At 43.5% G+C, this 16286-nt stretch overlaps 1 protein-coding gene across 6 annotated transcripts in view; it reads right to left on the bottom strand.

Moving 5' to 3' along the window:
- LOC122518821 (serine/threonine-protein phosphatase 4 regulatory subunit 1-like) overlaps positions 1-16286 on the bottom strand; it is a 129761-nt gene that overhangs the window by 16004 nt on the left and 97471 nt on the right. Inside the window, exon 1 of one of the 6 annotated variants that reach the window (XM_043637941.1) lies at positions 14757-15162. The exons of the other annotated variants lie outside the window; for them this stretch is intronic. The gene's annotated coding sequence lies outside the window, so the exon portion shown is untranslated. Of the gene's footprint in view, positions 1-14756; positions 15163-16286 lie in introns of those variants that run through there. 6 annotated transcript variants of the gene reach the window in all.

Genomic DNA, 16286 nt, shown 5'->3' on the forward strand with positions numbered 1-16286 from the left:
AAGATTGGAAAATGATCGGTGAATTTCTCTCCCCCCCACACCCCTCCCGTTTCTTTATTTCTATTCTCGATTTTTCTTGGAACGACGTAAAATAATTTCCGCCAGGCGAGACACGTTTCCCATGACCCCAAAAGGTAAAACCTTGCCCCCCCTTCTTCTTTTCTTCGTCTTCAACGACGATGGGTCCTTTCCTATGTTCGAAGGGGAGAAAGAAGAGACCGCGATTGAAAGAAGGAACCCCCCCCTCACTTCTCCACCGAAATTCGCGGTCGTGTACAGGCTTCACTAACCCTCCCCCCCTCGCCCCACCAGGTTACGGGATTTTTCACGAAATCTTTTTCACACGCTAGTTTCTCTATCAACACGTTGATTTACTTTTCTTACAAATACGCTTCTCTATTATATTTTTTGTTATCATCGATAAATTATTATTAATAATAGTAAAACACGAATAAAAATGAATGTTTAAATATCAACGTTTGCTACGAACACTTCTCTCTCTCTCTCCCTCTCTCCAGGTGTACGTATTCACGAAGAAAATAAAAGGTACGAGAAAGGGGGGGTTGATGGAGATAGAGAAACAACACAAACACAGTTGTGAAAAATTGCAGGACGTTTGAATTATACAACGTGCATCTGTCGTACGATTAAGAAACGCATCGATAATCGGATTTAATGCATAGGATGTGTTTTACCGATGAACGACGACGACAAAGATCGATATTGCATCGATCGTGGGGGGAGGTGGGAGGGGTTTAGTTCGAAAACCCGATTAGTTTTAACGATTTCAAACGATTTCAAACGATTTCAAACGATTTATTTTCGACGCACCGAATTGAGATTCACTAGGACGGTGTATATATTCGTGTGAAATATTCTTTGTTCGATTGTACACGAGGATTTAAAGGAGAAACTAGGGCACTGGGATTCGAACAAAGGGGAAAAATAGAAAAAGGTATTTTCTCGTCCGACCCGACCACCCTATTTGGCACACGATTTCTGTAAATAAGAGAACGAGTAAAAGACAAATTAGAGAAAGGAATCATTCGGTCTATGAGAAAAATCAATAAATCGGTGTTGGAATCATCGAGAAGTTGAGAAACTCGAAAGATCGAAGAGTAGTAGGAGGAGGAGGAAAGAGAGAGTGAGAAAATCATTTTCACGAGCAACTTTCAAATCCGTTTAACAAAACAAAACTATTTCTAATCATTATCTAATCATTATCTAATAATTATCTCAAATATTTTCTATAAACGAAGAAGAAGGTATAGAAATTAGGATCTAGTTGCAAGATTATTTTATAGTTCAACACTATTCAACAATGATGGAAGAACGTTTAATCGTTTATGGGAAAACCATTTTTATAATTGAAAGGAAGAACGTTTAAAGAAAGAAGGGGTGAGAGGGGGGATTCGTGACATTAATGACTGTAAAAAATCGTAAAGATCAGTCCTCCTCCCCTACTTTCTTCCCAATTATTTTATTATTGGAAGAAACAAATATTTCGATAAACGATAAACAATCTTCTAAGTACGTTTCTATGTTGAGTTTTTCCTAAATCATAGCACCATATAATACCCGGTGTTTTAAAAAGTTATTCGAGATCGAGAAAATCTTTTCAATCGATTAAAATATTGCGTAAGGAAGATAAAAATCAAAAACCCCCCCACCCCTTTAGTTTAAATATTCGTAATTTAGATGAAATGTTGATATTCACTTGGAAATAATTAACGAAACGTTGGAATTTGATGATGGTACGAGGTAATAAAAAAGAAAAAAAGAAAAAATGTAAGTGAGAGACGATAATTTGTTTTCCAATAAAGCTACGAGCTTTTTCACGCCGAAGATTCATCTTTTAATGATTGTTAACAACGTATAAATTAAATCCACCTTTGATTAAGAACTGTAATTAGTGAATGTTCGTTTGTATTAGTAGTGGATGATAGAAACGAGAGTGTAAGAGAAAAATAAAGTGGAAGGAAGAGAAGAAGAAGAGGAGGAGGAGGAGGAGAGGGGGGGAAATTATCACGAGGTTGTGGTATTCGTGATTAAGGTGCTCGTTTTCTGCGGCGAAGACAACGAGATTATAGTTAAAGAGCGTGTAACTCTCGTTATTACGTCGGCCACCACCACCACCACCACCACCCACCTCCTTTACTTTCTCGATAGCAAAGTTTTCCGCGTCCTAAGTTTGCCCCGGAAGTTTATACACGAGACGAGACGAGAAGACACGACACTACACGACACTACACGACACTTCGGCCGTTTAATAAACTAATTTCTCTACTAACACATACCTAACCATAATAAAAACGATCATTAATTCTTCCCCCCTATATCTGTAATACCATAATTAAAGTTAACTATTTGTCAAAGTATTTTAGTTAAAAGAGATCATAGATTGAAAAGGTAAATATAATAAATAAGTGTAAGTGTATGAGTATAATTTTAACGTGTAAATGATGAAAGAAAAAAAGCAAGGATACTTGAAAATGAGAGAGAGAGAGAGAGAGAGAGAGAGAGAGAGACGGAAAAGTATTTTAGTTAATCGTTAAAAGAGATCATAGATTGAAAAGGTAAATATAATAAATAAGTGTAAGTGTATGAGTATAATTTTGACGTGTAAATGATGAAAGAAAAAAAGCAAGGATGCTTGAGAATGAGAGAGAGAGAGAGAGACGGAAAAGTATTTTAGTTAAATGTTAGAAGAGATCATAGATTCACCTGATTGATTTATATTTATTTAAATATAATAAATAAGTGTAAGTGTATGAGTATAATTTTAACGTGTAAATGATGAAAGAAAAAAAGCAAGGATGCTTGAGAATGAGAGAGAGAGAGACAGAGAGAGTCTTTTGTCGCGTTCTCGTTTTAGATTCTAAGAAAATATATCCAAGAAAGTAGAATCCAACCTTGCCCTTTTATTGCCCGGTCCGCATCGGTGACCACCACCGATGGGCAACATCATCATCGTCGTCATCATCATCATCATCGTCTCTTCGGTAAAGCAACGATTCATCCGTGACACATCTATTCGTTTCTAATGTTTTCTACTCTGCCTAGCAGCTCGCAAATCAAAAGAGATTTATATTACTCTTTACGAGCTACAACAATAGCAAGAACAACATCGGTGATGGTTATTCTTTCCCTATGGTGTTTCTTTTAATTTTATCTTAGACACTTGAAATAAGACACTTTCAAAATCTTACAGGAATATTAAAAAAAAATGGGAGTCGTCTAAATTTTGGTTACTTGGTGGTTCTCGTGTTTTACTTGAACGAAGAAGAAAGAATGATAGAAAAAGGAAAATAATCGACAGGAGCAGGGGTTTCTTTTAATTTTACTTTAGACACTTGAAATAAGACACTTTCAAAATCTTACGGGAATATTAAAAAAAAAAAAATGTATAAAATCATTCTATGGGAGTCGTCTAAATTTTGGTTACTTGGTGGTTCTCGTGTTGTACTTGAACGAAGAATAAAAAAATGATAGAAAAAGAAAAAGAAAAAGAAGAATAAAAATAAAAATAAGCAGCAGGAGTAGAAAACTTTGGCGTGAACGTAGGCTACGTTGAAGGTCTACGACGATGGCCATGAGGACGATGGCATGCGCGATTCGCGGCTAAGCGGTTTCTCGCGGAACGGCATAACGCGGTCGACTCCTTCGAGACTCCAAGAAGAGAAGAGAAGAAAAGGAAGAGAAGAGAAGGAGCTGAGGGAGAGAAGAGGACGAGAAAGAAGAGGAGGACTCGAAGAAGAAGAAGAAGAAGAAGAAGAAGAAGAAGAAGAAGAAGAGAAAGAGAAAGGGCAAGAGAGAGAGTCTGGTGGTAGCGGGGTCTCTGTGCCATGAAGGGACTCTAGAGAGAAGGAATGTTGTTGTTGTGCCGGGAGACGGTTGGGGCGGCGGCGGCAGTTGTGCAGGAAGGGGAGGGAAAGGGGTAAGGAACGGGGGTCGACGGTCAGGGAGTAGGAGGGGAAGCAAAGTCAATGCACCGCGAGGGAATGCAGCGCGCGCTGCGCCGAGCAGTCAGCCACTGCGAGATCGAACGACCAAGTGTGTGTTCTCTCTCTCTCTCTCTCTTTCTCTCCCTATACGTGCTGCGAATGTGTCTCTATACCTATGTAGTAAGTAAGTAAGAGGAGCCTGTGTGTCAGAGTGCATTCTGCCGCACGCTTTACGACAACCAACTTGTCCCGACTTGCTATGATGCTCTTTCTTTCTCTCTCTCTCTCTCTCTCTCTTTCTTTTTTTTCTACTTATTCTTTCGAAGAAGAGAGAAGAAAGATCCATCGCACGCGTCGCCAGTGCAAAAGCATTGCACTACAGCACTACTAGCAGTAGGAACAGCAACAGAAACAGCAACAGCAGCAAAAGATGCTTTCACGAGCGTCGACTTTTGCCAAGGGAATGGTTCGCATAAGTGCGCGCGAACGCGCCTCGCCGGTTTCGGCCGGATTTATCGTCCTAATTATTTGGAATGCTCGACATCATCCCTCCTATCTTCTTTTTCTTTCTTGCTTGCTTGCTTGCTTGCTTTCTTTCTCACTCACTCCCTCGCTATCCGTATCTATCGTTGTTCATGCGGGATTCAACATCTCTTTCTCGCACGTTTCTCTTTATTTCCTTCTCCCTCCCTCTCGCTCTCTTTCTCTTTCTGGTTAATCGAAAAATACGAGAAGAACAAAGGCGGCTTCGGGCAAAAGCGAGCGTGAACGAAGATGAAAAATAAAGACGCGGAGACTAAGAGAGATGATGCCGTCGTATGGAAAAAGACGAAGAAGAAAGAGGATCACAGGCTGATGCTGCTGAAGCTGCTGATGCTGATGCTGCTGTTGTTGTTGTTGCTTTAACACGCACTTTGGCGCGTTGGAAAGCACGAATGTGTCGGCGTGTGGTCGTCGCCCTTGCTTGCAATCTTTAGTCACTCTCTCTCCATTGCCCTCCTCGTGTAGTACTACGACGCATGCTCTCTCCATTCGAGAATGAACAAAAGAATAAGAAGAAAAATGGCGCGAGTAAATACGAAGTATATATAAGTATATTAATCCGAACATATATTTATTTTTTATTTCTATCCTTTCTTTTCTGAACAAACACACACACACACATATATATAAATATAAGTTAAAATTTGATCGAATTTATGATCATTCTTCAATGCTTTAAAAAACCGCGATAATTTGTTGAACGCGCGCCAATAAGAATGAAACGGAAAAATAAAAATATAAAAGTAGATAGATAAATAGATAGATGGATAGATAGAGTGCGAGCGAGCGAGAAAGAAGAAGAAAATGCCCGTCGGGTGGGAGAGATATAGAGGGGGGGTGCGAGAGAGAGAGAAGTAGCGTGAGTAGCGTGTGTACGCGCTACGCCGCGCGCATGCGCTTCGATCGGACTGAGTCGACTGAATGAAGACCCCCACCACTGTCCTTACTACCACTACTACCATTACTACCACACTACTACTATCATACACTCCACCGTTTTACTCTTTTACTCCGTCTCTCAAAGCTACGTTCGATGCGACGCGTACGTCGATCTCTCTTCTCTCTCTCTCTCTCTTTTTCTCTCTCTTTTTCTCTTTCTTTCTTTCTTTTCCGTTCTCTTCTATTGCGCGCCGCCGTAGGCCACGGCTACACGATGCGAAAGCAACGAGTACTCATTCCGAACTTTATCTTTTGCTGCTGTTGTACTACTACTACTACTACTACTACTACTACTATTACTACTATTACTACTACTACTACTACTGCTGCTGTTACTACTACACACTATTTACTTTCATTTTTATTCTTTCACGCAAAAAAGCACGCGATATACATTTTACTTTTTAGATCACGCAGAGAAATTTCTGAAGTTTACATTATCGATCCACCGAACCCGAAAACATTATTATCGATGTTAAAAAGAAAATAATAGGCGAATGAGTAGTCATCAATCTTTGCGAAATTCCTAGAAAACAACAACTCGGACTAGTCGTCGTCGCTGACATATGTCGAGGTTAGACGACACGTTAGTATGGCAGCTGCCGTTGGGTTATATCGTTCGGTGGGTTTGGGTCGGTGGGTGACACGTTTCGTGCGTCGTGCATGCCTGCTACACACGCGGAAACCAGTGGGTATTGATTTGTGGAGTGAACGCACAGACCCCGACCCTTTTCTCTCTCTCTCTCTCTCTTTCTGGCACCCTTACTACCAATAGTCCCCCCCCTCTCTCACTCTTTGAGAACAACGACGAACCACGCGCGCGAGAATGTGTTTCGCATACAGGTAAAAATCAATGTATTTACACGAGGTTCCCATTTGTGTGTTAGTTCAACGCACGTTCAAATGTATATACGGGGAAGGGGTGGGGGGAGGAGGATCCCACCACCATCCTTTTTTCGTCCCTCTCCTTTCCACACCGGTTGCTTCAGATACCGCTCGTCTCGTTCTCTTTCTTTCTTCCTTTCTTTCTCATTCTCCTTCTCTCTCTTTTTCACGTATTCGTTCTCCTCGGGTGGACGGACGATGTGCGCGCAGCAGCACCCCACGAATTGCACGCAGGGAGAGGGTGACTGCATCCTTTGGGTGGGTCAGGGCCAAAGAGACGGAGAGAGAATTATGCGAAAGGGGAGGAGAGAGTTCGTCAAACTCCGAGGTCTCTGCTCTCCCCTCAAACGAGAGTAGTCCCCCCCCCGTTTCCCAACCCCCTCATTCGAGTTCCCCGCGATAGCAACATCGACCGCCGGCGAATCCACCGAATTCCGTTTCTCCCACCCTCCCTCCTCCCTTCATACCCCCCTTTCTTGCTCATTCGCTTGCGTTGCTTTCTCTCTCTCCCTCTCTCTCTCTCTCTCATTCTCTCGTGGTATTTGTCCGGATCACGACGAGAACGCTGACGCTTCTCGTCCGGATACTGCTGCCGATACTCCGCGTGTAACTGCAAACGTTTCGAATGCAACGACGGACGACGATTCGATCGAATTCCGAACCAGGGTTGGTTACTTTATCGATCCCCGAGCTTCCGAATAAATTCATCATGCTTCTATGTAATCCGATTTTCTTTGATATATATATGTATATTTACTTGAAAGTGTTATATGACCGCGTTACGTAATGCATTTCGAAGAATCACTATAGCGGTGGTGGGGGTGGGTCTCTTCCAATAAGAATTATCGATTGGTATAAGTCATTAATCCGGAAGCTGGGAAAACTTAACTAGAATTAGAAGTATTTTCTCATAAGGTAACGTTATTTATAACTATTCTTAGCGTGTGCATGCGATTCTATCCCTCGTAATTGCATCGATGCACGTTGCAACGTATATCGTAGGAGGGATACGAGGGTAACCAAGATTTTCATATATATATATAAAGAGAGAAAAAAACGGAACAAAAAGGTAACGAGGTGAACGTTCGAATTCATCGATAAATCGATATGCACTCGATCGAATGAGAGGAGACGAGAGAGAACGTAGTTGCATGCACCGCCACCCCCTCCACCCCTACAATCGCGAATAATGTAAAAGCAACCGTAATCTGAGGGAGTAGAAGTAGAAGTAGAAGTAAAAGTAGAAATAGAAGTAGAAGCAGAAAAAGAAGAATAAGAAGAAGAAAAACGGAGGAGTAGGGAGAAGATCCGAAGTAAACAAGTGGAAGGAACGGTGGAATGGGACGAGTACCGGTCAGCGTGGCGCATTTGGTGCATTCCTGCAGTCTGTGCTTCTGCTGCTGGTTGGTGGTGGTGGTGCTGCTGCGCCGGTCGGTCCCACTGAGGAGGAACGCGAAGGAGGATTAAGAAAGGAAGGGAGGGAGGAGGAAGGGAGGGAGGAGGAAGGGAGAAGGAACTCCGCGGTACGCGGCACGCCACTTTGGACCGACGGACGCAAACCGCATTCCCGGCCGTGACCTTCGCTAGGACATCGCCACTGCCCCCACCCACCCCCTCCTGGCCGTCCTTCGACCATCCTCCGAGCATCCACCGACCATCCACCGACCATCCTCCGGCCGTCGACCAACAACCTTTCTTTCTATCGCGGATTCGACACCATATAACGTGGAACCACCGTGCAGCCTCGTGCATCCCACCCTCCCCCACCCCTCTCTTTCATTCTTTCCTCCTCCCCTCTTTCACCAATCAGCTAGCTAGTTCTCACACCCTTAATACGACGCTCGCGAATAACCGAGAAACGAGAAACTTCTCCATTTGGTCAAGAGTTTCCTTCCCGAAGGTATTTCTTATTATTCTTTTTCTTTCTTCTGATTTCTCCCTCCCTCCCTCCCTCCCACTTTGGTTCGTCGGCGATTGGCCTGCTGGCCTTCCGCGGCGTCTCTCGGTATATACGACACACCATCTCACCCACCACCATCACCACCATCATCATCATCATCATCATCATCATCTTCCTTTCCTCTCCCTTTTTCTTTAAGTCTTTCTATCTTCGTGGGATTAAATTTGTTGATGACGCGAGGGAGCAAGGGGCAAAAGGGGGGACGACGACTACGACGGCGAAACGAACGGCAGTGATTCATGATCCAAAAATAAGAAGGAAGAAGAACGAGTCGACGAGGATTCGTTTCGTATACATGCATGAATGTATGTATGTGTGTATGTAAAAAGAAAGAAAGAGAGAGAGAGAGAGAGAGAACCAAGAGAAAGTCTTTATTTCATTTGATGATTTATTTCAAAAAAGAATAAAAAGAAAGAAAAGAAAATAATCATGGAAAATAAAATGATAGAAGAAAGAAAACGGAAGCGGATGCGGATCTCGCAGCCATGACCTCGTCTTCGGAACTCATAGAACATGTTATAGCACGCGTTGTTGACGAGTAACGAGACTACTCGACCTCTTTACATACTTTCAGAAACGAGAGGAGAGCCCCCCTCCGCCTCTCCATCCCTCTCGTCCCCACCCATCCCATTCCCCATGCCATGCCATGCCATGCCATGCACGTATTTCATTCCCTATCTCTCATTCCTTCTCGCTATCCATTTTTCTCTCGTACGATGATACTGAGATATCAAACATTTTTAAGATAAAATAAAATAAAATAAAATAAAATAAAAAAATATCATTCGTAAATTAAAGAATTCAACGGGAAAGGGTAAGGGGGCCCTGAAATAAGAGATTTCTGAGATCAATCTGTCTCTCTTACTCTTCCTTGGTCGCTCTGAATTCGAGCAAATATTTGTCCAGCGCCTAACAGTCTCCCCCCCCTCGTACCCCCTCTAAAGACGTGAGATACGACGATAAAGAAAGATAGGGGGGAGGGAAGTATCATTCATAGTTTCTTCAAAAACCTATTCCCTTCTCTTTCTCACTTTTAGGTTCGTTCAAGTCTAACTCATAAGAGAAACCGAATATTTGTGGTATCTTTTTACCTCTCTCTCTCTCTCTCATACACACACTCTCTCTTTGAAGGAGGCCGCACAAATCTAGCCGGAAGCGTCTACCTTTGGAAAGTATTCGTGTCCTCGAGAATAAGAAGAAGAAGAAGAAGCAGCCAAAGTAAAAGCAGAAGCAGAAGGAGCAGAATGTTGAGCCAAGGATGATGAAATAAGAGGAAGAGGAGCATGGGAATGAGTAAAATGAGAGAAGAAGAGTCCCGAGTACCTGGAAGTCGTGTTAACACGCGCTGCTGGACGCTACACGCCGCTCCAATTAGCGCGCGCAACCACGCACGCGCACATAAAGAAAGAAAGAGAGAGATAGAAATACACGTATACATAGAGAAATATTTGTGTGTCCCCTTTTTAAGACTTTTTTTCGTCTCTTGATGCTTCTTCGGCTTCCTTTTCAGCCGATCAGAGTCTAAAACTCGTAACCGAACGCACCATAGAAGCACCTGTTGAACACGAACGTTAAATGAAGAGAATATAACTCCCCCTCTCTCTCTCCCACCTTTAACCCCACACTGCTAGCTACGAAAAGAATCGCAGGACCAGGTGCGTTCCCTTCCCGTTTCAATTGAGATTCGAATAATTTCATTTTCATTTTTTTTGTTTTTTAAGTAGACGAAGAAAGATAGTAATATAAACACGATCGAGAATATAAAACAATATGGAAGTTTATTCTCGACGATGATTCTGTGGCACGTCGGTGACGGCACCGACGTCTATCTATCTTGGGCCGCGGGTTCAGAGAGTCAAGTGCACGCTTTATTGCTTCATAACTTCGACCGAGCCAGATATATATATGTATATGTATATATGTATATGTATATGTATTACCAGCAATGCCCGTTCGTGAGTTCTGGGACGGATAAAAAGATCCTCGTCGACGACTACTTGCAAGTTAACGATGCTCGACATGTCGAATTAACTTATAAAAAGAATCTAAAAGCGACACAAATAAATAAATTAAAAAAAAGAAAAAAGAAAAGAAAAGAATCCTTTTCTGTGTTCTCGCATTAAAAAGAAGAAAAAGTATTGGAAGGAAGGTTTAGGACAAGGGATCCGTCCGGTCCGTCCGTCCCTGGAACAACGCCTCGGTATTCAAATAATTCGAGATACGGCTGTGTGAGATATGAATGAAAGGTAAAGGTACGGCATGGCGTTGTTTACCGTCTGGTAGAAACGGAGAAGCATCCGCGTGCACCGATGAAAACGGAAGATCGCGAAGGGGAAGAAGGGTGGGGAGAAAAAGAGTTGGACTCGCTCGCGATAGAGAGAAGGGAATGGTGAGAGGAAGGAAGACAGAGAGAGAGAGGGAGGTAGAAAGAACGATACAGGGACGGATTTAGCGGAGTAGTAGAGAGAGGGGGCCTTGGACGAGGACGGAGACCGGGCCCAGGATTCGAAGAAAGAAGAAACGGAGAGTCAACGACCCAACAAGAGAGAGAGAAGAACCGTCGTCGTTGCGTTAGGCGCGTTAAACACGCGTTAAGGCGCGCTCAAGACTTGACAACTTCTGGTACCTGTTATTTCTTTCTCTCTCTTTCTTTATTTCTTTCTTTCTCTCTCTTGTCAAATGTTGCTCCTTTACTTCTGATCCATGTTGCCGGCTTCGACGACTACGCGATCAAGGTCGTCGCAATCTGAGACGAGTTTTAGAAAGGCTCTTTCGGTTTCCCTTCGAAGACGACGACGACGACAACTACGACAACGAAGGAATCGAGAGTGCCGAGAGAGAGTCTGGGGAATTGTCGAGAAACGATCGTCGCGGGTTGTTGTTTACGTCGCAATACCGGTTACGAAAGCACTTTCTTGGTCAGCAGAGTTATACGACTGTGTTGCAGGAGAGTCGGACGACGACGGTGGTGTGAATCGAGGGAAAATCGACGTGCTAAAACCACGATAATAAATCCCATTACGCCATCGTTCGTTCGTTCGTTCGTTCTGTCGTACGAGCCCCTTCCTTCCCTCCAGCCACCACCATCACCACCCCCCGCGTGTTATTACGTCAGTTCTAACCATCCAGAATGGAACGTTTATAAAGTTCGTTTCACTCCAACGATCGTTTCTATCCCATCATCCTTTTCAAAATCTAGTTACTACACGCCATTGCAATTCGCGTGTATGCAATTTTCATCGATATAATCTAGATTACTATTTTAAACTTCTACCAAGAACTAATTTTTATTTATTTATTATCGTATGTTTAACAATTTGATAATACCATTTAAAGATATTAATCGTTAATACTTTTCCCGCGCTTTTTCCCGAGATACAACGTGGATTTCATTCTTGATCGTATATATGAATGACTCTCTCTCTCTCTTTCTCTTTCTCTGCTACACCACCATCATCATTAGAGGGGTCCTGTCTCAAGCACCATCTCGGCCACCGGCCTCTATATATCAGTATATCGTCGCCACTACTAGTTGACGCCAAAGTCATTACCGAGGAGAGGTCGTCGATCTTCAAACATTACCAACGTTGATCGCGTTACACGACCATGCCTCTCCTCCGCCTCCGCCGCCGACGACGACGACCGTTATGTGACCGATTAACTCGCTATCTATCACCGAAAACATCCTACGGATATTTAAATTGTCCGAGAGAAATAATAATAATAATACGAAAAATAATATTAAAAAAGAAAGTAGAAAGAAAGAAAACAAAAATTAAAAGATCTCGGATGATGGGGGTGAGGCGGGGCGGGGCGGGGCAGGGGCATCATCCCGAGCAACAACGTCGATTTCGTATACGAGGAGATTGATATATGGAAATTAGCAAGGTGAAGTGTATCTCGAGTAAGAAAAAGAGGATTCAGGAGGGGAGAGGAGGAGAGGAGAGGAGGAGAGGAGGAGAGAAGGAAAGGAAAGAAAGAGAAGAGACAAGAGAGGGTCAGTTAGCTCCGCGTTCTCATGCATTCCGCTCTGTCATGGCGGCTGGCGGCTCAGACGCTTCGACTCTGTCCTCCTCGCACCCACCGCACACCAAGGAGCATCGTACCGAGGCTTGGTGGTGGGGGGCAGTACTAGAAGTATGGTGGGGGAGTGGGTCCCGTCGGCAAGAGCGCGCACTAAATGCTCCTCGCTCTCACGCTGCCCCGCTTACCCCCACCCCAGCCCTCCTGGCTTCTCCACGACGGTGGCCCCGAGGCCCTTCGGCAGCGCGACGTAAACAACAACGCGAGCGGCCCGTACTCTTTCTCTCTCTCTTTCTCCCCCTCTCCCTCTCCCTCTCCGCTTCGACGATTCGCGCACCTACGGAGGAGGCGTTTCTTCGATATATACGGGGCTTTGGCCCTAATGTCGCTCGTCTCTCTTTTTTTTTTTTTTTTTTTATGTATATTTTCTTGCCGTAATATCTCATCATCTTTTTCCCTTTCTTTTTATTGCTTCATTTTTGTTGTTGTTGTTGTCTTTTTCTCTCTCTTTTCCTTTTCCTCTTTTTTTTTTTTAATATATATAGATTCTAAAGGAACCGATGAAATCGTAATGGCATGCAAGTTCGATGCCCTTCGACACCATAATTTGCAACGCCAAGAGGTTGATGTACCGTGAGTTCAACGTCCATGTGCCCAAGAGAGTTCCTCCTGTCTTTTGCGACTCATCCTTTCGAAGAGACGTAAACACGATCGACGTCATTTCGCGAGATCGTAAAATGCAAATGTCCGGACGACTTCTTTATATCGTCGTCGTCGTCACCACCACCGATTCTACTACTTACTTCGGTTAAGTTTAATCGGTTTGCCTTTGTTCGATGAAAATATTCCCTCTCCCTCCCTCCCTCCTTCCTTCCCTCCCTACCCTGTCCATGATACTTTTGCGAGAGATTCGCGTCGCAATACGAAGAGAGGATGACGATCATCATCGGTCGCGTAAAAATGGCTGCTGCTACTCTGCCACTTCTTCCGTTGGCACGGTTTACAAACAACAACTTCGAATTATTATTTCAATCTAAAATACACCTAACGCTGCTACGATGAAATATTTCGATTATTAACTTTTTTTTAAACGGTATTATACGATCAAAAGATATGTTAATTAGTTGATAATCGTGAAGAACTTATCGAAATTTCATGCAAATAATTTGATGATATTTGTTGAAAGTATCGAAGAGGATGATGGCGCGAAAAATGTTTGAAAATTCGTCGAGTTGATTGAGCAAAAGATTATTCCATCATATATTCTTATTTGAAGTTAGTGTAGAAGGGCGGTTTGGTCTTCTTTGTCGGTGTTAAGAAGGACACCGATGAATAAAATGAAAGAGAAAGAAATGATGAAGTAGGAGAAGAAGAAGAAGAAGAGACGAGGAGGAGATCTTCTCTTCACGAAAGCGTGAGCGCCAACGATAAACCAAAGAGAGAGAGAGAGAGAGGAGAGAGAGAGAGGAAGAGAGAGAGAGGAGAGGGCACATGAATGCCTCGTGTTATGCGCCGTATGTTTGCACATGCGCGGGAGCGATGAACTTGAGAAGATTTCTTCTCTCTCTTCCACCACTGTCTTCTTTCCTTCCCCCTTTCCTCTTTTTCTCTCTTCCTCTCGCACTCTTTTCCCTTCGCTTCCTCCTATAATAATTCGTCGGGTTTCTGCACTCGTATAAGAAGATCGCGACAAATAAAGGCTCTCCGAGGAATTTTACCAAAATATATATGAGACCAAAATTATTGTTAAAATAGATTTAGTTATAATATAAATATATAATAAAATATGTTAAGAGAGAAAAAAAAAAGAAAAATAATTCGTAATATATTTCAGCTAGAACGTTCGAGATTTATCGAATACGTGCACGCGTAAACGAGCTCTCATCGAGTGGGTCGTAATCGATGCGTAGGTTTCCTTTGGAAAAGAATTCAGGACTCGAAAGGTATCATTATTGACAAAAAGTTGTAACAGTGCGGTTAGTGAACGGAAAAAGATCGTGATACGCGGTCAATCGAGCTTTGGCATTACAAGGGCGGTACTTATAAGCGTTCTTTCTTTCTTTCTTTCTTTCTTTCTCTATCATACTTATCTACATCGTTTCACTTTTCTCCGTTTACGCCTGCTCGGGGTCTCGAACGGTATAATACGTCCGCACGGTGCGCACTCACTCGCTTCCCCGAGTGGGCCGTCGAACCTGGAAAGCTGCTGCTGCTCTGCTGCTGCTCGAAAGAAGGAGAGAAAAAGCGAAAGAAAGAGAAAGAAAGAGTGAGGAGGAGGAGGAGTGAGGAGGAATGAGGAGGAGCTACGGCCCGTATTATGGGAACACACACGGCCGAACACGTGTGTCTCACTTCCTGCGGCCGACCGGAAGTCTCTATAGTACTATGGCGCACCGTAGTGTAGCGTGACCACGCTACAAGGGCCATTACTACCTCAATGGCAAAAAGAATGGTCCAATTACCGGTTAAAGTCACGTCGCTCGTCGTTACTCCTTTAATACGCTTTCCGTGCGATGACGAGTCCCACTCGAAGACGCAACCTCGTTTTTCTTCCATTTTCCAGTCGGCGGCTTCCTCCTCTTCTTCTCTTCAAGTATTTTCTCCCTTATCTTCTTCTTCTTCTTCTTCTTCTTTTTCCAAATGAAAGGAAGAAGAAAAAAAACGATAGCGAGGAAATCCCGGATTCGTCATTATCGTCTTTTTCACAGACAACGCGCACATTTGACTCGCGAACGACGACAAGATATTCGGTCTCTCAACGTCGGCCGTTGAACGATTTCCGGTAAGCGGAAGTCCGCTGCGGTAAATTCGTGCGATTCTTTGACGCTCCTTTTCCGTCTTTTTCGTTACGTTAGCTTTGTTCATTTTCTATATACGTCGTTAGGAAAAAAAAAAGAAAATATACCGAAATATATAACACACGTTAAATAATGATCGAGAAATAAAGAAATAATATTATTTAATCTGATTTTTTCGAAGTTCGAACAAACGTTCGCGCGTAAAATAATTATCCAGTCTCGCGCACGTGCCCGTGTTGAGTCTCGAACGTATACGTATATATGAGAAAAAGAAAATAATAATAATAATAAAAAAAGAAAAAAAAAAAAAGAAAGGAAGACGCGCGCCGGTGCCCTTCGATGGGGTGGTAGAGAAAGAAAAAGAATAAAACAGAACTGTACCGCGCGACGGTCGGTGCCACACTGAGAGTGAAGCTGGCGCGTCACGCTAGCCGCAACGCGCAGACGCGGGCGGCGCAGTGGCCAGTGCGCACAGCGCGCCAACCCGCGCTCGCGTATACACACATTTGCGCGCGCACGCAAGAGTACCGCCGTGTGGTTGGTGACGCTACTGCTGCTTACTTCACTCCTCACTCGGTCGCTAACGCGCGCGCGCGCACGACCCTACGCGACGTTTCTTTTCCTTGCGTCGACGACGACGACGAAGGCGATGCTACGAGGATTCTCTTCTTCGTAGTCGTTGTCGACATCGTTCGAAACGCTAAGAGGACTCCAAGGAAGGGGAAAACAGAGAGAGAGAGAAAGAGAAGGGGCGAGGAGACCCGTTAGTTCTCAGAAACGGACCGCCAGCACTCGCCGCCAAACAGACCTGCAACCACGTACCCAACGTGGTGGTTGCTGATCTTCCTGTCCTGATGCTGTGTTGCTGCTGCTGCTGGTGCTGAGGAGGAGTTCGACGTGTCTTCTTGCACGTGAGAGGATGTAGAAAAGAGAAAGAGAAAGAGAGAGATATATATATCCTCTGTTTACCAGCAGCACCAAAGAGAAGAAATTTACAAAGAAAATTCTTCTAACGGAATAGAAAAAAGTTTAACATTTCTTTACTTCTTCTTTTTTTTTTTTCTACTAACCAAGAATATATAGAAAATAATCTTTTCCGTAAAATATTCGAAAAAAAGAAGGCCACGATGCGATCGTGGAAATAGTATTTCTTTCTAAGGAATGGAATGCGCGTCGCAAATAAGATGGACATCC

Source organism: Polistes fuscatus, unplaced genomic scaffold (assembly GCF_010416935.1).
Source record: "Polistes fuscatus isolate 324 unplaced genomic scaffold, CU_Pfus_HIC Scaffold26, whole genome shotgun sequence".
Classification (NCBI taxonomy): Eukaryota; Metazoa; Arthropoda; class Insecta; order Hymenoptera; family Vespidae; genus Polistes; species Polistes fuscatus.